Raw genomic sequence first — 26,508 nt, 5'->3', positions numbered from 1 at the left:
GCTCTGAGTGCTGCGCTGGGAGTGGGGTGGGGGCTGCAGGTCTCATCCTAAGAGGGGCAGGGCCTCCACAAGGGAGGAGGAAGAACACATTTGTGATCCGGAGGGAACATTTTTGCTCCAGGGTGGAGATGACCTGCAGGCGGCTGTCCAGCTCCCAGAGTGCGACAGCGTGCAGCTGGACTGGGCGAGAGCAGTGGAGGCGAGAAAATCAAGAGGATCAGGAGATGCATCAAAGCCAGCATCAGCAGGCCCTGGTGCACGGACTCTTCAGGGTCCGACTCTGGCCCCTGGGTGGGGGGGGATGCTGGAGCCTGAGATGGGGAGCCCCAGGGACAATAGGGGTGAAGGAGAGCAAGACTACTGCTTAGTTTTAGATTTACTGAGTCTGAGATCCTGTGGGACAGCGGGCATGAACATTCTGGTTTCCAGAAATTACCAGACTGATCTGGAACTCCAGAGCAATCAGAGCTGGAGACACCAGTCTGCGTATTGGGTGGAAGCATGTGCAGAGGGAGGAGCACCATCAAGGAGAAGCCCGGGGAAGGTTCTCAGGAGTGATCAGATCTCAGGAGACGGACAAGAGCCCCAGAGGTGGCATCGCCAGGCCGAGGGATGGTGGTGGTGGGGGTGGTCCTCCCTGGGGCAGGCAATGTGCAGCCTCCTCTGTAGAGAATCTAAAACAACACGAAACTGACCAGGGCCAGTATGCTTTTTATCACCCGCGTGTGGGCAAGTGTAAGCAGATCCAGGGACAGCACATTCCTCCCGCCGGAGCCGGCCTCTCCCACGCGTGGCTGCCTTTATTAACACATTTCCCAGCGCTCTTTAAATAAGTACCCTCGTGGTCTCTTTAATTTGGAGATTTTCTTTAAAACTGTTATGCCTCCTTTTCTGGACTCTGAGATTTATGTAATCCAACTATCTTATTCTTAGTTCTAATAAGAACACTAATTGAGAAATTTTTGTCGGGTTGGTTGCTGGACAGCTGCCGGCTATGCAGAGGACTCATCCAAAACATGCCTTTTAAAAAGTCATTAAAAGCGTTTTTATTTGTAAGAATTCTTTCATTCTCTTTGACAGGTACATGTATTGTATAAAATGAGGCCCCCCAAGCTCTTGCTACTGTGGTATTTTAAGTTACATCCTGAGAGTTTAAGTGATAAGTCTAAAACTATGTAGAACTTTCTAGAAATTAACATAAGAAGGTGGAATTTAATCTCTGGAATAGGAATTTATGTGGTATTATGCTTAAGTATCTATGTCATTATTACTGCCAGTCAATAGCTCATAAAAAAAAAAATCTATAGTTTTTTGCCCGCTAAAGAGGCACAAGAACCAGAAATTCATTTTCTCTCTCGAAATCTTAGCTTGGTTTCCAAGGGCAAACCTGAGATATCACTTATTCTGCTCTATTACTCTTTCTCCCCCTTTTCTTTTATAAAGAGGATCTGCTCCAGAGGCTATGCAGACAAATGAATTATTCATGGACAAAGAGATAAAAGAGAAGGTTTCAGGGACTAAAATATTTAGGCCTCCGGTTCTAGGAGTTTGATCACGTTGACTAAGTGGGCACCAGGGAGCTGAAATAAACCAAAATTAAGAAGTAAAAATTGTGTCAACATCTATTATTTTTTGTGGGAGGAAGGGAGAACCATTTCCATCAATAATGTCAGTGTTAAAGATTAACTTTTGAGGCTGCACTAATTGAAAGAGAATTGCATGGACATATCATTTATCAATGTGTTCTAGAGGTAGGGTATGAAAACTACAGAAATAAAAGGTGTGTAGGAACAAAAAAACATTGTTTCCATGGAGCTCAGATATAATCACCGGGGCCCTATGGAGAAGGCGGATGCAGAGTCAGCCCTTTCTGTGAGACGTGACCTAACAGTGAATCTGCTGGAAATGTCACCTCTGTGGGGCCAGCAGCCCTCTCCTTGTTGCTTTTTACAAAAAATCTCTTTGGACTTCTAACCATCAACCTTCTGAGTAATTGGGGATGTCTAGACCAACGGCTAGCTCAAAGCTTTGGTTCACAAGGAACAGATCCCACCTTTCTAAAATAAACAGCTGTAGGGGGTGACATGCTCTTTTTGGAAATCAACTTAAAGCATACAATATTTATTGAGCTCTGCATTTTCTCTACGAGGAAAAAGAGATCATCTTAAAAAGAAATACAGCAGAATTCTTTACTGCTGGATCCAAAGAGTGATGTAGTGATGACTGCAACTTTTTTGATTATAAATCTCAATATTAGGTTCCAGAAAGCTTGGGAGTTGAAGAGAATCATTCCCTTCATCAGGAACTACATGATTCTGTATTAATGGTCCTCTGACAGGAATGAGTACCAGGGATGTCACGAACAACAGGACGTCTATGGTTCACCCGCCTAGATGACACATAGGGGCGTCATTAAGAGAGTAAGAGTTCTTATCACAAGGAGAAAATTTTTTTCCCTTTATTCTTTTCCTCTTATTGTATCTGCACGAGAAGACAGGTGTCAGCTGAACCTGTTGGTGATCATTTCACAGTAGATGGAAACCAAACCATCGCGCTGTACGCCTTAAACTTATACAGTGATATGTATCAATCATTTCTCGATAAAACTGGACAAAAATAAATTTAAAAATGGTAACTCTGTGAGGGGCTGGATGTGCTCATTAACTTGTGATAATCATTTCAAAATGCATACACATATTAAATCATCATATTGTACACCTTTTAAAAATCACATTGTATAACCAGAATATATGTGCTTTTTTTGGCGGGGACGTCAATCACCTCAGCAAAGCTGGAAAAACTACAATAAAATAAGGGAAGCTATATGTATGATAAAAACTTTAAAATTTGGTCCCTTTCTAAAGAAAGGCCAGCATGCCCACCCATGGTGGGGGCGGTGAATACACTGTGCATATCATTGTAGGAGTCCTGGGGGGCTCTGGTTAGAGCAGTTTCCAAGTCAGGATTTTACACTCAGTGGCTGGGTGCCCACTACTATGCCGAGTGCCCCCGACCTCAGTCCCCCCGAGGCCGCACACCTCCATAACACCTGCCCCAGCTTCCGCCCCGAGTCCACTCAGACTCCCTTGCTGGGCCTACTCTACCATGCGTCTACACCGCTATTGGCACATGCAATACTCGGTGGCCCAGTGGACACCCCAAGAGCAGAGACCTGGCTGAACGTTTTCCTTGCCTCCCACTCAGGCCTAAGCCTGAAGTGTGTCCTTCTAAGGACTCCTCATTAGCTGCAGAAAGGTACCTGGCCAAGTCACCCATACTTTGTAAAAACTCATTCAAGTACACTTACTAAGCAGTGGGACCCTCAGGTAGGTGATGCTCAGTGATATATCTCACTTACTGGGTCCAAGGGGCTCAACCGTGCACTTAAGTAAAAAGAGTAAATTTGGGGCTATTTCCTATATTGGTGCTTTCCAAACCTAGTGAGCAGCAACGGTCTGGAAGGACTCAGACTGCTGACTCCCATCCCCTGGGTTTCTGATTCAGGATGTCTTGGGTGAGGCCCAGGAACTGGGCCTATATTTCTAACTTGTCCCCAGGCCCTGCTGCTTCTGCTGCTGGTCTGGGGAGCTCACTTTGGGTGGCACTCTCCTTGATGCAAGGTAAACATCTGGACATTGACTGAGTCCACATACAGGCCCCAGAGATACAGCAACACAAATCCAAAGGCAGCCTGTCAATGGTGGTTAGGGGCGGTGGAGGAGACCCACATGACGTGCGTGGACATACAATAAACACACAGTTACAAGTAAGAAAAGTACTTTCCACAGAAGGGAAGGGAGCACTAGGAAAGAATAAGGGGTGGCTGGTCAGTTGTGTTCTCTCCACATTCAGGCGGAGGCCTGAAGGCTGAGCAGGTGGCAGAACGGCAGGCAGGACGAAGAGGCAGAAACTTCCAGGCCCAGGACAGAACTAGTGAAGACTCTCAGGCAGAAAGGACACCTGTTTGAGCACTGAAAGGGCCAGACCCCTGAGACAGCGCGAGGCTGACGGGGACAGCCCGGCCGGGAAGGTCTCGGTCAGGAGTTTCCATGTTATTTCTCGAGCGACAAGAAGCAGCTGGAGGCCTAGCTAGACTGCCACCAGGCCTGTATTTGACAGGGACAGACTTGACCTTGTTGGTTTGCTAGGACTTACAGTTAACTCTGGAATGAAATTTCAAGTGGCATCAAATTATCATTCAGAAACTGATGAATGGATAAGCAATATGGCGTGTCCATACGGTGGAACACTATTCAGCCATAAAAAGGAACAGGGTGTCAGCACACGCTGCAATGTGGATGAGCCCTGAAAACATGACGCTAAGTGAACAAAGCCGGACAAAAAAGGCCGCACATAATTCCATTTATAGGAAATGTCCAGAATAGGCAAGTCCATAGAGATGGAAGGATCGGTGCTTGCCAAGGGGTCGGGGACAGGGAACACGGGGACTAGGCGGTGACTTTATTAGGTATGGGGTTTCTTTCTGGGGATGATGGAAATGTTCAGGAATTACAGAGTGGTAATGGTCACATGACACTGTGAATATACTAAAAACCATAGCAATTATACCCTGTAAAATGGTGACTTTTATGTTATGTGAATTACGCCTCAATTAAAAAATCATAACTAGGAAATAAAACTGACTTCTTAAAAAATGGCATTCGGAAAATTGTTTCCTCCAGACTCTTAGAACACATGACTTTACTCAGACCTGCAGAATCTCTGTCTTGGGTGACAGCTCTTCCTCCCAACAAGCAGAATGCACATGTCGGGCTGAGGTTCAAGCTGCTATCTGTCAGGCACGTTGAGGCCATGACACGAAGTGGCTCCTTCCTGCCCCTCACTCGCCTGGGGGGCACTGGGAAGTTGTGGAAAAGCAGGTGTGTTTCAGACCAGGGTAAAGTGAGTGACCTTGACTTTTTCCCTCATTGGCTATGTATGTGGCCTGGGCCAAGCTGTGAAGAGTGTCCCCATCTCTAAAATGGGGAAAGAGCACTTGTAAGACTATGGAAGGAGTAAAGGTAATGTGTGCAAGGAATGCACTGAAGCAGCAGATACCTAGTAAATTGTGTTGTTAATAGTCTTACTGATACACTCCACAGCATCTTGGCAGTGAATGCATTTTATAAACGCTCTTTGGAATCCCCCATAGCAAAGAAAGAACTGGTGGGTAACGCTTTGAAAAACAGAGCATTTTTTTTTCAAATCCAATAATCATCTCCTGACATACATGTTTGGAATCTTAGACTGATTTTTTCCCCCCATTCTGTGAGTCAGTCTCTTTGCTTCAGTTTATGCTTGCAAAGCTATGTTTCTGAGAAGTTGCATGCAAATCACATTTTTACAATTCTGATACTATTTTCCCATTGTTCCACATTACATGCTCAGGGGTGATTTATCTTCATTTGTGATTCATTTTCAATTGGCACCAGCTCCTAACACTCCAGTTTGAAGCCTCTTTTCTCCCCAGACTCCGTCAAATTGTAAAAACATACTTTAAAATACCCTTGACATTTGAAGGCACCCCCACTCACCTATTTTATAAAATCAGACTTTTAGTGCTAAGGCTTTCCTACAAGCAGGGGAGAGAGTTGTAGTTCTGGTTCAGCAGTAAATACCAAATAGGCTTGCTTACTTTCCACGGAATACCCCACAGGCTTTCAAAATCAAGGCAAAGTGATGCAGAGTGAAGTTCAACCTAAGCAGCTTGGCGTTGCGTGGGCGAGGGGCGAGGGGGAGGCTGTGGGATCACGGCAGGGAGTAAGTCATGGGCTCCCCCCCACCCCCCGCCTATCCACACTGGGTCCCTGCAAGCCCTCTGATAACACGCCCAACAAACCCATGTAGTGGGGATCAGCTCTGCTTTGCTTGAGTGGAAAGAGGTGCTGGCTCTCCGTTCGCTATGCACACAAGAAGCAAAGCGATGGCTGGGGTCCCAGGTGCCTCGGGATGCCTACGTTTGGGAAGAAACGAGCAGATGCAGTTTGTCCCAGCTTTGGCCTCAGACTTGCTGAGAAGGAGCTCCCACAGGCTCCTTCTCATGCCTCGTTTTGACACCCACAGAGTGCTGTGGACCGTTAGGATCTCACAGAAAGGCACATTCCTCTGCTTTCCTCAGTGAAGCTGTCCCCCTGCAAGGGATGTGACCCAGCCAAGGTCATGACCCACAGAGATGTACAGGCGAGCCCAAGCCATGGCCACACTCACCCACCCGTGTGGGACTGGGGATGACTTCATCCTTTTTCTCTTCCCCTTAGACATTCGTCCTGTCTGCACACTCAGAGCAGCTGTGATGGCTGCAAAACGTCCCAGGAGGAGGCCAGCGTGACCACATCAGTCAGCGGGCCACGGCTGAGCAGTCAGCATCCCGACCACCCTCTGCCACAGGACAGCCGGGGCATGGGGTTCATGCCCCGTGAGGCTGCTGCCTCCATCCACCAACTCCTCAGCAGCGGACGTGTGCCCAGCTCTCAGATGCTCAAGCGACATAGAAAGACGATTGGGGGTAATTATGGATAGCGATCCCGAGTGTGAAATTATAACCCAGCTGAAACTCTCCTGACTGCTTACCGGGTGCCCTACACGGCGCTAAGCTCTGTTTGTGCCTCATCTTACGCAATTCTCTTGGCTCCTTCTGAGGCAGAGACTAAGATCATCCTCAGCGGGGACCGGAGGGGAGTAGCTCTCTGTGTCTGTGTGTGGGGGGAGGTCATTCAGGCCAAGTTAAAACATTGATGGAATGTGTTTTTTTACTTTCAGGGTGAGTATCTTTTTATTGACTTCTTTTGGGGGGAATAAAAGTCGTCTTTGTACAGATACCTACTTTATGAATAGAAGAATGCTAATTTTAAAAACACTGCATTTTAGACAAAGATCTAGGCATTTCTGAGAAGTAGCCAAATGAAAGCAGCTTCTAACATCTCTTGTCCTGGCATCAGATGCTGGCTACTCTGCAGAGCTTGGAGGGCTTCCGAGTGGCCCAGGATGGTGTAGATACCGCTGCTGCATAATTTAAGTGACTGTCCTCTACATCTGAGTTCTTATAAATTCTAGAGCAAACTAGTTTAGAAGAGATTTGTAGCTCTATTAAAGTCTAGTGAAGGGCACAGTACCAACTGGATCAGGCTGGGGGTAGGAGGTTTCTATTGCTCAAATTCTAGTCATTTCCAGACTCCTACTCATGTTTTGGCAGCTCTGTGATTAGAGCATAAGGGTTCAGCCTTTACACTGCGGCTATGATGGTCTCAAGTACTTGGAAATGAAGTATAAGATGTCTAAACAACTCATCAAGTATTTGATGTACGCTATGTGCATACCACGAAGCCAGCTTTGGTGGTGTTCAAAACTGTCCAGCAGGGCCTTTGTCTTCACTCCACTTACACACAATTCTGGGAGATAAGACAAATTTGGTGAAAGACAGCTGGAGAACACGCTCAAGTACGTAACCATGCAGGGTACCGGCTGCAGATGAACAGTAACTGTAGAACGCATGGAAGAGAGGAGGGGGACAGATGGTGAGGGAGAAGGACAGGCTCCGGAGGCAGAGAGAAGACAGGGCACAATGAACACACACCTCGTGTGTGAATGGGCCCAGGGTTTTCTAGAGAACTTGAGCTCACTGTGTGTTGGAGAATCATGGTAAGAATGGTGGAATGTCTGCCCTGGATAAGCCAAGTCATAGGGACCCAACCCTGTTTCTCAGCAGGAAAGAGTCACTTAACATTTCATTCAATCTATATTTATTGGCATTTATTGATTTATAGGTCTCATGCTGGGGATTCAAAGAGAAGACACCGCATGTCAGGTCTCAAGTAGCTCCTACTCCATAAATATAAGCAGACCGATGAACAAATTTCATGGAATGCACATACTATGACCAAGTTGTAAGGGGCTAAAGAGGAGGAAAACTTCCAGCTGAGATGGGGCAGGGGTGAGGGAACAGGAAAAGCTTTGAAAAGATGATGCTGGAGTTGTACAGTAGAACACAAGTGGATGCGGGGTCCCTGGGTTGCTCAGTTGGTGAAGCATCTGCCTTCAGCTCAGGTCATGATTCTGGAATCCTGGAATCGGAATAGAGCCCAGGGTCAAGCTCCGTGCTCAACGGGGAGTCGGCTTCTCCCTCTGCCCCTCCCCCACTTGTGTTTTCTCTCTCTCACTCGCTCACTCTCTCTCTCTCAAATAAATAACATCTGTAAAAAAAAAAAAAAAAGGACACGAGCGCATGCTAACTCACCAAGCAAAGGTTAAGATTAGCACATGCTAGACAAGAGAACTGTACGAGCAGGGACGTGGGGAGGTCAGTATCCAGGGGTGTTTGAAATGAGGGTAGTTACCTGGAGGAGGAATGGAGGGTGTGTGATCTGGGAGGGGGTTGCATGGAGGAGGAGGGTGGTAAGCAGCAACAAATACAGCAACAAAGACACGGGGACTTACAAGCTATCGTGAGGAACCAGGACTTCCCATTCTCAAAAGAGGGAAACCATTAAAGGTGAGAGAGCAGGAGTGACATGCTCCGGCCTCAGCCGGCAGACAGACAGAGGGACACGACACGTCTGGTATTTGAGTCTGGAATCTTTATAAGATAAGTCGGTGACAGGAACTTTCTGGAAGGTCATCCAGGAGACCTGAAATCCCCTAAATGTACACTGATGCAAACCTGGCGCAGAGCAGGGAAGAGGAAGGGCATGCCCAGGAGGGACTCTGAAGGAAGAAACAAGAACTTGGATTAGATCTAGACCAGGAGAGCAGAACGGGCTCCTGTCGGCCTGAGAAGAAGGAATGCAGTTGGGAATTAAAGCCAGGGAGGGCAAGGGGGGACCAGGAAGTCACATTTGGAGAGGCTGGTTTTGGGGGATAATGGGACATCTGTGAAGGACTGGACAGTGGGTGACAGGTCAGGGCTGGAGGCACTCATTTTGGAACCCGTGGCAATGGGAGGTAGGCCTCAGAGAAAGCCAAACGAATTAAGACCCAAGGGGCTGAGGACTGCGTGCCCTGGCACCCACCCACACTTAGAGGCCCGAGGAGGAAGGACATCAGTAGTGAGACATTTGGGGGATACTAGGAACACCATGGAAGTCAGAGAAAGGGGTCCTTCAAGGAGAAGAAGACAACACGGCCAGAAGGCAAGGAGGAAGTGGACTGAGGAAAAAGGCTTTGGAGTCGACAAGAACGTGGCCCTTCCTCTGGGGTTCCTGGAAGAAGAAGGTGGGGAGGAGCCAGACAGAGGGAGAAGAGGCATGCGGCAGGGCCCACAGTTATATGCAGTGTGCCTGCAAGATGAAAGAGAAAAATCTGACTGGGAATGGGTGGACAGATGGATGAATGGATGGGGGGATGGACGCAGACTCTTCTTTAACAATGGAGAGATCAGAGCATATTTAGAGAGGGAAAGGAGAGAACAAATGGGGAGGGCCTAGGAAAGATGGTAAAGGCAAAGAAAATAAACCAGGACACAAAATTCTGGGCTTCTGGAGGAGATCACAGGCAAACAAAACAAAACAAAACAAAACAACAACAACAAAAAAAGATAAAATGGCTCAGGGAACAAAATGTCACCCCTGTTTCTCAGAAAGTGGGAGAAGGAAGAAAAGGCATCCACAGGCTGTTGATCTATTGATGTAAGGTTGAGAGTAATTGCTTAACTCATCCCTTCATTTTGAAGCTATCACGAAACAACCCAGATTTCACAGTTCCGTCCTCAATAAAATGCCCACGGACAACCCTAGGTAAACTCTGCTGATATCCAGCCATCCAGGCAGGTACATATTTAAGCTTCTGTTCTTCTACAGCAAAGAAGAAATGCCACTTAATATTTCAGTGAAGAGGCTTTCAAAATTGTATAAGATAATTTCTCTTTGGAAAATAACTCCAGTTCTCCTTTAAAAGATCTGAAAGCAGTTCCTAAGAAAACCCTTTCAGTGTTGAACCTCAAACTGTCCATCTCAAACCAACTGTGCTGCATAGGGAGTCGGAATGCTGGGAAGCTTAAGAAGAATCAAGTGCATGCTCACTCTAAGCATTACCATCTTTGGAGATGGTTTTAAAATACCATCACATAAAATGCTTGCATATCATATTAACTCTTCTTGCCATTTCTCCTAGACAAAAGAGCTTTGATTCCACTCAAGTACAATGTCAACAACGCCAGCAATGAGAAACATTTCGCCAACCCAAGTTTCACTCACGGATCACAGCAGAAACAGGAACTTGGAAGCCGTCATCCGCTTGCCCATCCCTGCGGGACATCGAGGAGGGCGCCTGTTGTCAGTGACGCATGGGCAATCCCAGCGTCTGGATAGGTCCTGAGAAACTCCTGTGCTTCCTGGCCCTGAGTCATAAGGAACTGATGGCATTTCACAGCCCAGGAAGAAAGGGAATTACTTAAGACAAGGCTGGACGCCGACTCTGAGAGTAAGTCATCAACCAGGAATTCTTCACTATTATCTCGTTTTCGGTACTCGTAAAAACGTCAACCATAAATAATGAATGCATGACTAAAAATACCGCTCAAATCAGCCTGGTGGCAACTAAGAGATAATACAGTCAGCACACAGTGGCCATAACTTCACCTCCTTCTCTGTCTGGCCATTCACTAAAATTCCAAGAACTAAGAACGAGGCCCACTTCCTGAGCTCCCACAGTGACCCAGTGACTCAGTGATGGGCTCTTGGAACTTGGTAATCTCTTCAAACCAAAGACGTGAGAATCAGAAGGATCTCTGAGGGCCATGAGGGCAGCAGGCCGTGGTGGAGGGCTGCAGGAGAAAGCATCTGATGCGGGTTCGAGTCCCAGGCCCTACCCTCTGGTGGCTCCAGAGTTCATCACTGAAATTTCTTGGGCAATGTATTGTATTCCTCCAGGCTTCACATCCTCATCTACAAAATGAGGATGGCAAATATAAATCCTACACATCATCGGGTTATGGAAAGAATCAAAGGCCACAATTCACGTATTCTTTTCAAAATAAGGCCTAGTCTATGTGCCAGATGCTCGCCTCAGCACTGGGACGAAGATGAACAGGATGAGCAAAGTTCCCCACACGAGAGCACTCACACACAGCCTGGTGCATCGTGAATGATCATTTCCGTCCTTCCTTGTGCTTCCCACTCTCACCTAGCACACACACACACACCACTGTGTCACCACTGGGCTCTCCTGGATGCTTCCCTTGGTTTCCCCACCTATCCTTCATATCTTCCACTCCCTGGTCCATTGCTGCCCTCCATGGCCAACCAGGAGACATCTCTGTCCTCTGACTGGCTCACCAACAGGTACAGATATTTCAGTGTTTGGGACCATCACTGAGTACGTTCCACAAGCTAGGTCTTGCCATAAGTGCCTCTCAAGTGTTTACCTAGTTTATTCCTAGAACCACCCACTGAGTACAATGAACTATCATTCATTTACAGTTTAAGGAAACTGAGACACAGAGCAGTTAAATAATCTGCCTGAGACCACACAGCTTCTGTGTCTAAGTCCTGCCTCCTTGCCTCCTCTCTTTCCAGTTAGCTCTGGAAGACCTTTCTCATTCTATAATCAACTTCCTCTCCTTAAATCTAGCCACACCTGAAGGTTAGAGTCAAATGCAAACACTCTGGTCTCCATCACCTCTAAATCACCAAGAGGGAGCTCTAGGTGGGGGTTAGTGGTAGTGGGGGTTGGGGTGTAGTGTGTTTATCTGCAAGGGGACACAGAGAGCTTAATGAGTCTATAGAAGTGCTTTGGAAAACCATTATCAGTATGTAGTCTTTGCCTACAACATAATTTAAACTGCAGGAGCTCTAAATGTTTCCATGGCTGCATTAGCTTTTCTCCTCCTGAATTCATCTAGCACTTTGTTACGTGCCCAGGACGTACAGACCCACTACTCTGACTAGTCATGCTGGACCATTTATCATGGTCCTCTATCAGGCTGAAAATTTCTTAAAGTTGGGACCTGGGTCTTGGTTTCCATTCTGCTTAGCACAGGGGCTCATGCACAGTAAATCACTGATAAACGTCCGCTGGGGGAACCAGAAAGAGAAAGAATGAATGAGCAAGATTGTGGTGCATGGCCAGATTCCACTCTAATTAGGGCAAGGACTCCAATCCATCCAGGATGACCACAGAAAGCAGGAAGCCAAGCCTACAGACTGCAGGGCTCTTCAAAGGCCCTGGCTGAAGTTCCTCCGTGCAGCATATTCCCAGAATGTGAAATGGGGATTCAAGGAGTCAACAGACCTAACAACCATCCCTCATGAACTGACACCCACTGTAAGTGAAGGGGCCCACCTTTACTTAAATAAACTAACATTTAGTAGATAAGATTTGAGAACAAACAGCCGTAAGATAAACCAGTGGGGACAACCCAGGCAGACATTTTGTTCACATGTTTATGGGGAGGGCTGTGTGCATGTGTGTGTGTGAGTTCATCAGACATCCAAAAATGAGTATTTTTAGAAAGGGAATGTTATGCTGTGGCCTTGTACTTTTATTGTATCATACATTTTACTCGAGTGTTTAAAAATAATTTTTAATCTGTCAAGACTCTTACATTTAAACAGCATTTTTTTTTTTTTTTTTTGGTTATTTTGGTGGACGGAGGTGGTATGTGGATGGGAAATTAGAAGAATAAATTCCAGGGCGCCTGGGTGGCTCAGTTGGTTAAGCGACTGCCTTCGGCTCAGGTCATGATCCTGGAGTCCCTGGATTGAGTCCCGCATCGGGCTCCCTGCTCGGCAGGGAGTCTGCTTCTCCCTCTGACCCTCCCCCCTCTCATGTGCTCTCTCTCATTCTCTCTCTAATAAATAAATAAAATCTTTAAAAAAAAAAAAAGAAGAAGAAGAAATTCCAATAGGGACAAAAAACTTCTTGGGAGTTTGAAGTCATTAGCTTTCTTCTTCTTCTCCTTCTTTTTCTTCTTAACTTACTGAAACTGTTATTGAGATCATTACAGAATTACATGCAGTTATCAAAAACTAATAGAGATTCTTCGTACAATATGTCCAGTTGTCCCAATGGTGACATTTTGGCAAAACTTTAGTACAATAACATCACGACCAGGATGTTGACATTGATGCAATCCACTGATCTTATTCAGATTTCCCATTTTAATTGTACCCTTTGTATGTGTGATTAGCTTTTTACTTGGAATAGCTTATATTATTGATCTGCTGTCAATCATTCCAATTTATAATTAATACACAACATCTGATTTTCGGCTCTTACAAAGTGGCAGGCATGGTGCCAAGAACTTTACATTCATGATGTCAATTAATCCCCATAACTTTCTTGCCTCCTCCTTCTGGTAATAGAAACTCTGCCTCCCCCACTGGCCAAAGGAAGTGCCTTGTTTTTCTCCAGCCAAGAGGTGGGGACATGTCTAAATGGACCACCTCTCTGGAATGTGACCCTGACAGGAGGATAAAAGGAATGTCCTTATCAGACCCTGATGAGCCTGTCCACTGGTTCTTCCAATAAGACCTGAGTGGCCCTGGTCCCCATCTGTGTGAGACCTGGTTCTTCGTACTTTTTCCTAACTTGGTCAGCTACTCCACATCCTTCCTGTAGACCCCCTTTCTGAAGCAGGCAGGGTCTGCTCTGATGCCTGTGGTCAAGCCCGTCAACGGAGTGCGTGCTGGGATCATGAGTCTCTCTTTAGAGCAGGAAGCAAGCCAAAGAAGCTAGGGAGCCTGCCCAGGCCACATGGCTAAGAAGTGGCAGAGCGTGGACATAGAGCAGCCTGCCTGTGTGCAGAGCTGATGCCTTAGCCGCGGGGCTTACTGCCTCCCACGGCGTGTAGGGCTGGACAGAGGTGGCATTTGTGACACGTGGTCTCTTCTTTGGGATATTTCTAGGTGGTAAGTTCAGAGTGGATACTTGGTCAGGGCTATTTCCTCAGCACAGAACACGCCTCGCTAGGACAGATTCCTGTTTCCAATGCCATTACATAAGTCCCCTGCCAAATGACATCTAACACTCACTGATTAAAAGTATCCCTTCAAGTCTGTCCTTCCCTGAACCTCTCTCCCCAGGGTCCAAGCACAGGAAATGTTGTTCTACCACTCTTGACATTTACTACAAAAATTTCTTACAAATAAAAAGAGAGTGAGCCAGAGAAAGGGGGAAATGCATACATTAAACTTTTGAATCACCACGAAGCATTTCTTCGGCATTACTCGTGCTTTTACAACTGGTCTTCATCAAAGGGTTTTCATCTGCTCGCCAGTGTGTCATCTGTCCTAATGACTCATGATGAGGGCTCATTCCTTTCAGCATGATTTATACTAGTTTATCATTCCCTTGTTCTCCAGGGGGATGCTGAGCTACAAGCGAGATCAGCCCATGGAGGAATAATCGCGAACCAGCCAAATCCTCATGTTAAGGAAACCAGCTAATGTGCTGTCCGCAAATGAACCCACTGGAAGACTAGAAGGAGACACCTGCTTACTGCCACAGGGTAGACTAGATAAGCAGGGCACCGCCCATCCCCAAGAGAGAACTCAGTCCTCTGATAGCCTTTAGACTCACTTTCCTTTAGAACATCTTTGGGGGAAGGATGTGGGAGTCTTCACAACCACCCAGGTCATCCTTGCAGAGGGGTTCCTGGGTGCAGGCACCATATGCGGGTGGGATAAGCCATGCACAGCCATGGTTCCTGCGTGGCCTGAGCTTGCCCAGGCGTGGCGAGAGAAGCTTCACACACGAGTGAGGTAGGTCCCAAGCCTTCCCCGTTTCCTTCCCAACCCTCCCGCAGGTCCACCAGCCCTCAGCGTCCTGTTAACCGCCCAGCCTGAAGCTCAAAGAGAGGTCTGCACACAGGCAAAGGATGTCTGGGAGTGTATGAGCCTGGGCATGGTGGCATTGTCTCTGCCACCTCTACCAGGAGCCAAACCCACATAGTGCGGACTGCCCAACGGCCTCCTGAGTCCAGGGCAGGGCAGGGGAGGTAGGCACTGGCAGGCTCTATCAGGCACTTAGTGCCCTGCCCAACAGCAGCTCCTTTTCTATCTCCTTACACCAGCCTGGTCCTCCACAGTGGCCCTCAGCCCTGATGCCTAATCAACTTGCCTGGGACACTGAACAAAAAAACACTGATGCACAGACAGAGGTAAATCCAATTAGCCTCTGACCTAGGGATTCTTGGTTTTGTTTGCTTGTTTGTTTTAATTCTAATATGCAAGCAGGATGGAAAACCACTGGTCTGGCATATAACAATCATATTATCTGAATGAATGAAGGGATAGGTGTTAAGCACAGAGTCCCATGACCCTGTCACAGCGGAATAGCAAGTCCAATGTATTAGGAAGCAACACCAACTCTGGGTTTGTCATCTGGAGCTTTGCTTCAATTTCCAACTCCACCACCATGTGACCTAGGTGAACCTGGGCGTGCACCTCTCTGCTCTTCAGGACTGCGTCTGTAAAATGGGTCACTTGGACAAGATGAATTTGAGATGTCTTCATTCACCGTGCACTCAAGCATCTAACGCCATGAGCATCCACTGTGTATGTGGCTCTCTCCTGGGTGCTGGGGATTCAGCCAGAGACCAGACCAGCACCTGCCCCTCCAGGAGCTTGCACCCCGGGAGACATTCTCCTTCCACTTTGGACGCTCTCCAAATCTAGAAGTCTACTTCATTTATCTGGATAATAGCCCAGTTCAGAGAAGCAGAGATCATGCCAAGTAAGAGTAACTGGAAGCAAGTGTCCCCTTGAGTCCCTGGAGGGCTGATGGGAGATGAGGTTAAGTAGGAGGGTGGATCTATCCAGAAATCTCTTTCCTATTAATATCAACACTGCAAAGGCCAGTTCTAAAGATTCATTTTAGCATATTTATTCCTAACAAGTCCTGTTCCCGTGGCTTTGAGGTGGGAATGACAATGATGACAATAAAGGGACTGTGGTTTTGCACTTCCTACTTTTTGCAGACACTCCCTAACCTGCTCTTGGCAGCTGCCCACTGGCTGCCCCATGCTCCCCAACCTGCCTGTGCGTCCCTGTCCCACGTCCACAGCTCTCACACTGCCCCTTCTTCCCCCAACATTCCACATCCTGCATATGTGCTCCCACAAAGGATTCTCCTGTTCTTGAGAGCAGCCACCTCACTCTACAACATGCCTGTAAAATGCAATGACACCCAACGGTCAACCTCCACAGACAGACCAGGAAGGACAGACATGAGACAACATTGTCCTCAAGCCAGGATGCCAGTTACGCTCACTCCAGTCTTCCCACCAAAACCTCCTGAGTAAGAAACCCCGGAACAACCGCATCATCTGCAGCTCCGGGGTCAAGATGGGCCACTCAAATGGAGATGGTCTCTTCACAGCCCAGAGAAAGTGGGAGCTGCACTGATGTTAGCAAAGTAACGCTTTCTGACCCAAATAAAACTTAGAAGCAAGGGCTTCTTTAGGCACACGAGAATCCCTTACTTTCTCCAAGTTTCTCAGGCACACAGAAGTGGTAACGTACCTCTATGCTGTATTAAAAAAAATTTTTACTGACTCTTTAAATAAAACTCTATGCACAATAGTAAAAGAAAAATGGGGAACTATGACCTGTCATTAGGAATTACACCTCGTGTAAAATACCAGAACTGCTTCACGAAATAACTTTCATCCATCAACTGTGGAGGTGGGCAGGGAAATACAACTGTCCCCATTTTATAGAGGTGAGAACAAAGATAAAAATATATAAATGCAGAGGTTAGAATAAAAAAGAATCAGTCTTTCCAAGGATTCAGGAAAAGACTCAGCTGAGCAAATGATGCCAGACATTTATAAGCAGGAGATTCTTTAACCAGAAATCATGGATTTCTGGGCAAAGGGAAGTGTCCTTTCGAGTACCGACCCTGAGACAGCTAGGAAGCGAGGTATCTGTCATATTTGCTCAAGGTAAAGGCACTCCCAAAGAGAAAATGCTTCTCAATTTTCACAATAAGGAGATACCAGAAGGATCTTTGATCATATATCTATACACAGTTTATAGCGATATCTACACATACTGTAAAAGAGTCAACTGTTCACTTACAGCATTTGTTTGGTTACATAGTTAAGATGTATTACATTAGCTAATTGATTAATATTGCTTTTTCCCGTTCTCACATCTCACAAAACACTTATTTGAAATCTTTGTCCTCGTTGGAGTCTTTCTGAGTCACTTCACAGTTTTCTAGACTTAGCGTCTCCACCTGCATCTGAACAGTTCAAGATTCAGCAACTGTCCCCTAACCACTTCTTAAACTCCTCGACCTCAGCGGCCACAGTTTCCACACTGGATGAGCGCCACCGGCTCGCACGCGAGCCCCGGGCATGTCCCTCGGGGCCCCCGATGCCTGCTCTGGACTCCTCCATGTCACTCTCTGTGCAGCAATCAGGCTGTCATTTTTTAAGACACAAATTTCACTCTGCCACTTCCCACAGTGTGCAGGACAGAGCCCGAAACCCACCCGAGGCTTGGTGGCTGTGCTCTTTGTGGGTCCTCAGCCTCCAAGCCTCTGCCCAGCCCCGCTGCCCCTGCAGCCTTTCCACCCCTGCACCCGTCTCCTCCCGAAGGTGACCTGGCAGAGACGCACCCCTGCCTTCCTCTCGTTCACACTCTCTTAGGTGCGTCCAATGCTTATAACCATAGAATTCATTGTTTGTAGCCTCCCCTCTTTGTCATCTCACTGTCCCACTCGGCTGCAAGTTTTCGGGGGGCAGGACGCCTTCTCCTCCCTCCCACACTGTACCCCAGTGTTTGCACCGTGCTTACTGTATGGTAGCAGGTCAGACAAAGTGAATGCGTAATAGCAGCACCAGCTAACATTTAAGGGACACTTATTATGCCTCAGGGTCTACACTAACCCCATTCATGGCTTACTGATTTAATTCTAAAAACAACAGGAGAGTCTTGATGATCCCCATTTTGCAGACACCAAGCCAAGGCTTCGAGAGGTTAATTCCTAAATTCACACGCCTCAGCCTAGGCTTCATCAGGATGATCACATCCCAGCCCGATGCTTCCAATTTATCTAGTAAAATAAATAACCTTCTTGGATATCTGAGCAAATGTGACACAGAAGAAAAATACTTTTAAAAAGGCTCGCAGAAGATCTAAGAGGACAAATCAAGCTCTGGAGAGTCAAATAATAAGTTTATAAAATGAACTGAAACCTACTGGCTCCAAAAACCCTGTTGTCAAAAGTTTTGTAAAGTTTGTTTATTGAAAGAGGTATCACATGCTTAATAACAAAAGCAGCAAGTCACTCGTATTTTTTTTGTTGTTGTTCACTTAAAAGTTCTCAGGCACATGATCTGGTCTGAAATAGCTAAATATTTCACTAGGGGAAAATGCAATTCTAATACCTGTATTTTACATGTAAGTGTGACATCCTGATTTCTTCTGTTCTCCATTGCAATGGCCCCGAGTGCTCCCTGGGCACTGTCTACACAGGGGGTGGAGGGTGGGGGGGACGGCACTTCTTCCCCAGCCTCTGTGGGAATTGAGCCAGTACAGTGACCCAGCTGCTGACATCTACCCGTAGGAAAGGTTTGAAATCGTCATAGTGCGGCTTGGTGGGCCAAACACATAATACTGAATATTTCTTTTAAAAAGTAAACTGAGGGATATAGAGCCAACCCATTAGCAGTGGCAGGAAGTGGGGACACCCCACTGTGAGGGGTCCCTGTAAGAACACAGAAATAAAGGGAACAGACATTTAGTCTGCAGGTTAAATTAGTCACATTGATGAAAAACAGAGGCATTTTGGTGGACACTGCAGTCCCCTTTACAGAACGCGCTGCCCCCGGGGTCTGGAACTGGAAGGTGAGGCTGGAGACCTTGGAGGCTTGGCTGAAATCACGGGCCAGTGGGAGTCCGATGAGCATGACCACTGTGGCCCAAAGAGCAGCTGGGACTAGAAAGGGCTTCTCTCCATGGAAGGCAGAAGTGGGATGTCAATGAAACAGATAAGGAGTAAGGGGGTTCATCCAACACGGCTGCAGAGAGAAAAACACGGGGTGTGGAGCCCACCAAGTTTCTGTTCCCTAGAACGGGGCCCGCTGTGGGCAGGAATGGCTTGTTGGTGCCCTTCTGCCTGCACTGAGTAAAGCTCATACACTGAGCATTGTTGTAGGCCTGGCACTGGGAAAAACTCAATCCACTCAACTGTAGGAGGTATTATCCCCATTTTATAGATAAGGTGCCTCAGGCCTGGAGAAATTCAGTGTTGGACTAGCATCTCACAAAGTGTAGGGACTGTGGGATCTCCAATCTGATCTTCCAGTAAATTCTGGATTTGCTGTCCACCACCAGTGAGTTTGGTCATTGAGATTCAGGCCTCTGAATAATTTCTGGATGTGCAATTTCCGGATGACCTCCCAGAAGTGATGGCCCTGCCTTTGAGGCCAGCTGCCACCCCAGGTGACCAGGTGACACCCGAGTCCCACCATCCACAGTGGCACAGCAGATCTGCCACACGCGCATTGTCTCCACGCGGCTCTCCAGATCTGTCCCGGGAAAGCAGGACAGATCGCCGCAGCCGGTGCTCCAAGCTGCCTGCTGAGCATTCTGTACTCGCAGGCAAACCTGGGTGCACATTTGCATTTGAAAAGTTGATTTCTGTTCCTGCCTGAGATTCTCATAAATCAAAAATGGTCAGTGTTTACAGCAGAGTCCAAAGGGAGAGCCGCTGGGAGAGCCCCAAACACTTAAAAATTCTATACGGGAACCAAAAAAACTTCATCTGAAGACAAGAGACTGGAAGAACTAACAGGCCCGCTTTTCATCTGCTTCTCATTTAGAAAAATTGGACTACTGGGGAAAAGGGTAACAATAAAAATTGGAAGCAAAAAAAAAAAAATCTTTAAAGGCAAGCAGATCACCCATTCTGAAACACACAGAGGTTGATGCAATCCTACCCTTTCTCGAAGGCCAGTTAATTGTTTGGATAACCTGTCAGGCTGTGGGGAGGGTGACATAGAAATCTGACAGAGGGCTGGTGATCATGGCCACAGTGCCCACGAGAAGAGCTGTCATTCAAAAGCAGGGACCATCAGTCTTAAGATAGATTGAGTCCCTGTGACAGAGCTGTGGCAGGAACAGTATTTGCCTCTGTCAGGCCACCCCAAAGGCGGAGGAAGACCGTCCATAGATTGCTCTGGGAAATATATAATTGTGTAACATGTCATGTGTATTTAGTTATATATTTATAGATATATACACATGTGTACACACATATATATACCAATGTACTGGTGAGTTTAAAGAAAATAGATTATACTTAGAAAAAGGCAAAAAAAATAATTATTTGGAGAAGATGGCAGGGCAAAGATGGAAAGAGGAAGAAAAGTATGTCATTTACCTAGTTTTCCCTGTACATTAATCAGAAATCTTAATTTATCAATACTCCTTAGTATTTGTTTTAAATCAATTCAGACAAGCCTGTTGGTTGCTATTCTATAAAATGGGGCTGGGTTTAAGCACTGCAAAGAATAGGGACCCCATAGGACTTCTCTCCATATCCCAACCCCCAGACACTGTCTGAAACAGTCTGTCGAGCAGATGCACAGATGAACAAACAGGAACGAAAGAGCAGAATGCATGACATGGAAATCAAGTACTTTAATATCAAAATACGAAAAATAAAAATGGCAAAACATACCTCAGATTAAAAGTTCTTTTCTCTGTTAATAAAAAAAATAAAGATTGATGATCCTTTTAATTAATGGAGTATTTTTTAATACTCCACTTAGAAAATTTTGAAGGAAACAACATTCAAATCTTACCTTCTAAGGAACCCTAATTTCTGTGTTTAAATCATAACCTGTAGATGATTTTCAGGGCATAAATCAAGTTTGCACTACTGTAGAATTTTTTTGCTAAGTCACTGAAAATATAGCCTGAACTAATAGGTTTTTCTAAACAGAGCATGTTGGTTACTAGTTCAACCTAACAAAATGAACGATTGAGTACTATAATGACTGATATTTATGTAATATTATAACTATACAATATGTTAGGAGATATATTTCTCTATGTTCATGTCAGTATAGAAATTTAATGACAAATATATTCTGAGAAATCCCACTCTTTATATAATATTTGTATTTGTATTTCCACTTATAGGAATACCATGCCAATGATTATTAAAAAAATGATGTCGATTCATTGAAATATCTATCCAGTTCCTGTCATTGGCAACAAAAGGTGCTCCCTTTCCTTAAACTCATTCCAATGACAGTGTCCTCTGCAAATCAATCAGGATTTCTATCTAAGGATGTCAGAGGGAAAGAAGGAAACACACAATGGGGTTCAAAAGGATTAGTACAATCACTCTTTGTGGACAAAAAAATTGTGTTAGGTTTTACCACAAAAAAGACAGTGTTTTATTTTTGTGATCTATAGTGTATATATATAAAAGAATATGAAAAAACAAACACTCACGCACCCATCACTGGGTTTAAGAAATAGAACATAACTAGCGTCCTGAAGGCATCTCAGAGCCTTTCCTTCCGTCACCATGTTTGCTTTAAAAATTATTTTCAAAGACTTGAAGGGGATTAAGGCGATGGTCATGTATCACTGTGTCATGAAGGCTCTCCAACTTTTTAAAAAATTCTTTACTTAAATTCAATTTAGTTAACCTACGCTGTATTATTAGTTACTGGGGTAGAATTTAGTGATTCATCAGTTGCATATCACACCCAGTGCTCGCTCCATCACATGCCCATCACCCAGGCATCCCATCCCTCTAACCCCCTCCCCTCCAGCAACCCTCAGTTTGTTTCCCATAGTTAAGAGTCTCTTATGGTTTGTCTCCCTCTGTTTTCATCTTATTTTATTTTCCCTCCCTTCCCCTATGTTCCTCTGTTTTGTTTCTTAAGTTCTACATATCAGTGAGATCATATAATTGTCTTTCTCTGACTGACTTATTTCACTTAGCATAATACTCTCTAGTTCCATCCATGTCATTGCAAATGGCAAGATTTCGTTCTTTTTGATGGCCGAGTAATATTCCATTGTATATATATATACCACATCTTCTTTGTCCATTCATCTGTCGATGGACATCTGGGCTCTTTCCATAGTTTGGCTATTGTGGACATTGCTGCTATAAACATTGGGGTGCAAAAGCAAAAATTAACTATTGGGACTTCATCAAGGCTCTCCAACTTCTAACAAAAATGCCATCTATGCCTCAGGCTAAGAGTTGATGCTTCTGCTGTGATTCTCTCCCATGAGTGGTATTCCATACTTGCTTTATTGTGTTGGCCATGAGCCTCCCCTGAGCACACACATCTCCCTTAGATACACAATCTCACATATTTAAATCTCCCAACAGAATAGAATTTTAGGTCTCCAGGGAGTAGAGCTCTGAGCCACATGGAAGGAGTTACTCACTCAGGGTTTCCTGGTTCACTAAAATACAGCTAAATATGAAATCTTGGATCTCACAGGAATTGCCTAACTGGTCTCGATGCTTAAATACAGTATGTTATACGTGATCCCTCATCTAGTATTTAAGTACAATTCCTCCCAGTATGACCAGTTCAAGAATTCCTCTGGGACAAGTAAGAATGTATTCTAATTCAGGAAATTACTGAATGGCCATACATCTTAGAGGGGAAATGTGCCCCTTGACAACCATCCAACCCAGTTCCTACATTGATAAGCCATTATTTTCTTTTTTTCTTTAATTTGGAAAATATCTTGTTTTTAAATTTATTAACTGAAGTGCAGTTGCTATATATTAATTTCAAGTGTACAACACAGTGATTCAACAATTATACACATTATGAAATGCCACAATAAATATATTACAATATAACCAACTATATTCCCTACACTGTATTTTTTATCCCTGTGACTTACTCAGTTTACAACTGGAAGTCTGTATGTCTTATCCCCTTCATTCATTTCAGATTACAAATGAGAAAAATCAGGACTAGAGAGGTTAATTAATTTGCTGAAAGTCACAAAGGTTACAAATACCAGAAATTTCATATTTCTTCCTTCTTGATCCAATGTTTCATCCCTATACTACACTAAACCTCTTCCCTCTTGGGGGAAAAAAAGAGCAATGATAGGCATACATCATACTTCCCTAAATGGTCATCTTCATGACTTCTATCAATATGAATTAGAATTGCTGTTCTGAAAATAGAATAAAATAAAGAAGCATTAGTTGGTTGGTGGTGGGGATATTCTATAGATCTGGAGGAAAGCCATTAATTTATGTGTCTTTTTTAGCAAACTTGAATCATTTCTGGGATATAATAGAGCATAAATGAGTTAATTAACAAATTAATAATATATGACCATCTGCATCAACATTACATTTTGGTTCTACATGCAAAAGTTACTTTGAAAAAGCATCAGTTTTGAATAAACAACTTTCTAAACAAAAAGAGATTTGTGTAATGCCTATGTAGGTAATTGATGGTCCAATGTGAAAATACAGACTTTTGAATGAGGAAGTATTTGTAGAGCATAAGAAGTAATCAAGCCATAAGCATGACTATATTTGGTATACAATAATAAATTTGACCCAAAATTTAAGTGTATTTTAAACATAGTTATTAAATTGTAGGGATAGTACTTTTAGTTAAGTTTTTAATGTCATTTTATATATATATATATATGAAATTTTTTTATATATATATTTCTCCACTTAACCAACCTCCTAATATTCTATATATTTTATCAATATACAATACCACCAGGACTTCAGTAAAAATGTTAATAATTCTTTACTTTGTGAAAACCACATATAAAAACCATACCCCACAACTCCTAAGGGAACTTCTGTGGCATTGAGATTTGTCACCTGGGTGTTGCTTGGTTACTAATATAGCGCAGAAGGAATATCCATTGGAGTCTGTCAGATTTTTAAAGAAAACCAAGAAACTGATCAACAAAACCCTGTAGGCCAGTTAAGATTGAAGAGGTAGCCTTAGAAGTGCTGTGAAAATAACTTTATGCGTAAATAAATTGTCTCCCATAATAATTCTCCTGCTGTTGAGGTTGCTCTTTTATCGTCTATCTGCCCACATGTTTTTCATAAGGAAGAAAATCTTTAAAAAATAAAGAAATTCTGTTCTCCACTTATGTTAAGCCCACTTCAACCCACAGTGAAATCCACCAGCACACTGAGAGAAGTGACTGTTTCATAACATTTTTAGATAAATGCCCTTCTATTTTTGTCAGGTGTCCTTGCACAAGCATGGCTAGCCTCAGCGTCTTTTCAGGCTGTGGGTCTTTGAAGAATTTACTGCCGCTTTCCTTTAGTCTGACTAAGTCTGCTTATCAGTGGAACACTTGCCTTAACTTGCCATTGTCATTGGCATGGAAACAGCCCTTGGGGGACACGTGATGTCTGGACTCTAATTCAGAGCCCCGGTTCTCATGCCAGCAAGACTGGGATCAATTCCTGCTTTCTTATTCTGACCCCTGAGTATCTGCTTCCAGGTAGGAATGCAGGGACATGTTTGCTTTTAAAAGAACAAGAAAATTTGGGTCTCTATAGAGAGGTTTCAGAGTCAGGCTCATATCCTGTACTCTAACAGCTGCTCAGGGACAGGCTCTGGCACCCCTCTGCATCCCCATGGAACCTGTCGTGAAGGTGGGTGCTCAACAGGGGACCATGGAGTGAAGGCCCAAGTGCGAGGTGTTAAATCTGAGGAATACAGTAGCCACCAACAGGCAAAGCAGAGCAATGATTAGAAGTGTTCCTGCGTTTTTCTCAAACTTCAGGGTAACCAACAGTTGATGAGGAAAAGTTCTTCTCTGCAGAAGAATTCCAGCTAAACAATGCAGAAGGGATGATAGAATTAGAACTTCACCACTTTGCAAGACCCAAAGAAAGAACTGATCCAAACAGTCGTTATTAATGGCCACTGACCCTGGCAGGTTAAGACTCACATGGGGTTTTATGACAGAAGCCTCAGGATGATCCTTGAACCCAGTGATCAGTGCAACATCACAAAACTCCCAATGTGATATAAGAGGACACAGCATCATCTGTGAGGTAGTCCTACCAAAAAACCAGAACCTGCATCTGCTCAAGCCTGTAGATCTAACTACTGGTTAACAGAAAACACAGGGGCCAGAGGAACGGGCTAGATAATCCCGTGGGGATGCAATCAGCAAACTAGCATATGAAAAATTCTACTGGCAGCAAAACCTGGTTTCATCCACAGGGATTGCAAAATTTCAAAGGCAAGAATTAAAAAGAGAGACCATTAAAAAAGGCTTAGCTGTAGCAACCAAATGTAATGTGGGGAGCTGTGTTTATACACGGCTTCAAACAATCTAACTGCCAAAAAGTGTTTCAAGCTTTCTGGAGAGTTAGTCTCATGTCTTACCAGATCAATGAGTCATGATGTCCCACAAACAGAAGACTATGGCCTTTCTGTCAAGGATGAGACAACTGGAAAAAGGCAAGGGACTTGCCGTACATACACCAGCCTGCACAGCATCTGTATGTCATCATGCCTGCCACACCACAGGGAAGGGGCAGTCAGATGATGGCCACAATGACAACACCCTGCTTGCCCCCCAGGCACCGGAGACCACCTGCACATAACTGGGACAACCCATTATTTTCCATTTATGATGCAGTGTTCTGGGGAGGAGCCCTGAGGATGCGCACGATTTTCATCAGAAAATCATAAATCCAAGGCACAAGAAGTGAAGGATTGGAAGTGACGTAATTAGACTTGGAAATCCACTTCCATATCAAAGACCCTGTCAAACCCTTTAAACTTTAAAGAAGTCCATTCAAGGACACCATACTCTCAAACTGGAATGCAGAGGGGCACTGTTTTAGAAAGGCTGATCTTAACCAGTTAAGGCACTTTAAAGTTAAGTCAGGTTGGGGAACAAAAAACTCTAAAAACGGTGTTCTGACCTTTTCCAATGTCTTTTATAACTTCAGAGACTGAAATGAGGAGGGAAGCTCAAGCAAACATAGTTCTTATTCAGCAAACAAAATTTAACCCAATTAGAAAGAACTTAAATGTTAAGAGACTTTAACCGCATTCGGAAGGGGTTTGGTCTAGTTAGAAGATGGCCGAAGTCCATCAGCTGCATGAGTCTACAATCACGCTCAGAGAATTTTCAACTGTCCTTCCCTACTTCATCAAAGTGCAAGAGGTGACCCCTCTGATACAGCCCAATGCCCCAAAGTAGAGGATGGAGCTGACCATGCTGCCGAAATCAGACAACCTGAAAAGGTGTGGTCACTTCCTGTAGGAAAGGCCATTCCCATGGGCAATGCATTAGGTAAGACAGAAACCCCAAACTAGAAGGATCTGGTGGGCTGGCATTTCCCTGCCAGTCCCAACACCATCCAGCACAACTTTCTGCCATAATGGAAATGTTTATATAGCCATACGTGGCAATAAGCATGTGAACTATAACTAGTGTAACAAAGTAACTAAAGTTTTTATTTAATGTAAATAGCTTCATGTGGCCAGTTATGAATATAACTCCTTGTGGAATATGTCAAAAATACAATCCTCAGGCCGTATAACTGGAGATTCTG

At 44.8% G+C, this 26,508-nt stretch overlaps 1 protein-coding gene and 2 long non-coding RNA genes across 4 annotated transcripts in view; 1 reads left to right on the top strand and 2 right to left on the bottom strand.

The window, feature by feature from the left end:
- ADAM12 (ADAM metallopeptidase domain 12) overlaps window positions 1-26,508 on the bottom strand; it is a 314,942-nt gene that overhangs the window by 189,385 nt on the left and 99,049 nt on the right. The gene's annotated exons all lie outside the window — the stretch shown is intronic.
- LOC145722108 (uncharacterized) lies at window positions 7,723-10,322 on the bottom strand. The gene is made up of 2 exons (XR_014146131.1): window positions 10,188-10,322; window positions 7,723-8,060 (listed from the first exon to the last, which is right to left on the bottom strand). It is a non-coding gene; the product is annotated as an uncharacterized LOC145722108 (long non-coding RNA).
- On the top strand, window positions 12,121-15,804 carry LOC145722109 (uncharacterized). 2 transcript variants are annotated; one of them, XR_014146133.1, is made up of 3 exons: window positions 12,121-12,255; window positions 14,295-14,440; window positions 15,393-15,804. It is a non-coding gene; the product is annotated as an uncharacterized LOC145722109 (long non-coding RNA). The 2 variants fall into 2 exon arrangements; XR_014146132.1 differs by having other exon boundaries at window positions 14,295-15,804.

This window comes from Leptonychotes weddellii, chromosome 6 (assembly GCF_054177405.1).
Source record: "Leptonychotes weddellii isolate Sample4059 chromosome 6, ASM5417740v2, whole genome shotgun sequence".
NCBI classification, from domain to species: Eukaryota; Metazoa; Chordata; class Mammalia; order Carnivora; family Phocidae; genus Leptonychotes; species Leptonychotes weddellii.
The sequence above is the reverse complement of the archived record's forward strand: the minus strand, read 5'-3'. Positions and strand labels throughout refer to the sequence as shown.